Below are 1704 nucleotides of genomic sequence, written 5' to 3'. Positions count from 1 at the left end.
GTATACAGCACTAATATGAAAATGCCAAATACTATGACATTTTAAATATTTAAAGATAAATGAAAATCTTCTCAAATGTCCTGAAACACTAAGACACCACAAATATTTATGGTCAAATTCAGTAGAAAGTCTCAAGTCTCAGATAACAATGCCCAAACTAATGACTACATGATATATACACAAAATTTGTAATGATGGTAAAAGTGAAGATGGGCCATGTCTATATCTTTACCTTTATGGAGAATCTTTACTGTTAATCAAAAAAAGGAGGAATTCTGTATTGCTGCCCTCTATTTTCATACCCGAGCAGTTCCTGAAAAAGTGTTTAATATGAGTTACATGGTCGAAATATAAGTAATCAATAATGAAATCCTCACTTTCTGAGGTTCGTATCCTCATAGAAAAGAACTACACACACCCCAGCCTCCCTATTGTGTCACGACACTTTTTAATTTCCTTCAAAGCCTTTATTTCCATCCTGTAAACTAAATCTATATCATTTGTTATGCATCTCTTTTCCTACAAAAATATAAGCACCAGGACTGCTGTTGTATCCAAATCCTACAGTACCTTGATTATTTGTGCCATGTTGGATACGATGACTCTAAAGTGCATGGCAATGAGGGATGTTGAAACATGAGCATCAAGAGTATAGTCTCTTAGCAAAAAATGCTTGATGAGACCAGTGGTCCTTTATCCCTTGCTAGGTTCGTGTTCTCTCGCAAGTTACCTAAATTATAGTCCTTAGTTGAGTCATAAAAAACAGTATTAAAAATATTATGTAGTATATCAAGAAGTGAATTTATATATTTTAATTGACACCCCTACGGTAAATGGTGTACTATAACACAGGAAATACATCAGTGTTCAGATGAGTACTAAAGACATAAGGACGGGGAGCTAGCCTACAATTTTTGTAATGCCATCTCTTATTCTGTTGAAAAGAAATGTCACACACCTCCTTCATCAAAGGTTCCTGGTGACCATGATGGACAAAGACAAAAATAAATATATTTTGTAACCACATTTCAAAAATGGTAAAAGTGACAATTCCAAATTATAAAAATGACCAATACTGCCCTCTTCTTACTGATATGACTGACTGGGGCTTCTTACAAATTCAATTTAGCTTCATTATGATGTTTTTTGCCTTCTAGAAAACAAAGTTTATGATTATCAATAATATGTTTATCTCCTCATAGCATTCAATATACAAAAATGTTCTAGTGATTTGCATAGCCATCAAATCATCTAACACGAGACAAATATCAAAGTCCTGGCAACCTTTTATGTTTCACCCCACAGTCATGTGTACTTTGTGGTCACTCTTATTACAGCATTCATAATACACTCCTCTTTGAATACAGGCATACTCCTGCAGGTCACTGGCAAGAGGGTCCTACAGAAAACCATGATTTAAGGTTTTTGGTATTACAAGTGAATAAAAATTAGTGTCATGACAAAAACTGTATAAGCCTCAGAAAAAATTACCTGAACTTGAACGCAATGATAAAATTGACTCATAATGTATAATGATTAAATGAAGAGAACTGCAAAGTTTATTTCAAAATCCATAATTACAATGGGACATTTTAACATATCCTCTCAGGAAACGAAAAACATAACATTTGTTAGCACATGACTTAGACAAGTTAATAAAATATTTCTATGAAAAATCTACAATAGTGTTCATTTGGCAAAAAA

This window comes from Pteropus alecto, unplaced genomic scaffold, assembly GCF_000325575.1.
Source record: "Pteropus alecto unplaced genomic scaffold, ASM32557v1 scaffold304, whole genome shotgun sequence".
Lineage (NCBI taxonomy): Eukaryota > Metazoa > Chordata > Mammalia > Chiroptera > Pteropodidae > Pteropus > Pteropus alecto.
This window is presented reverse-complemented; position numbering follows the sequence as displayed.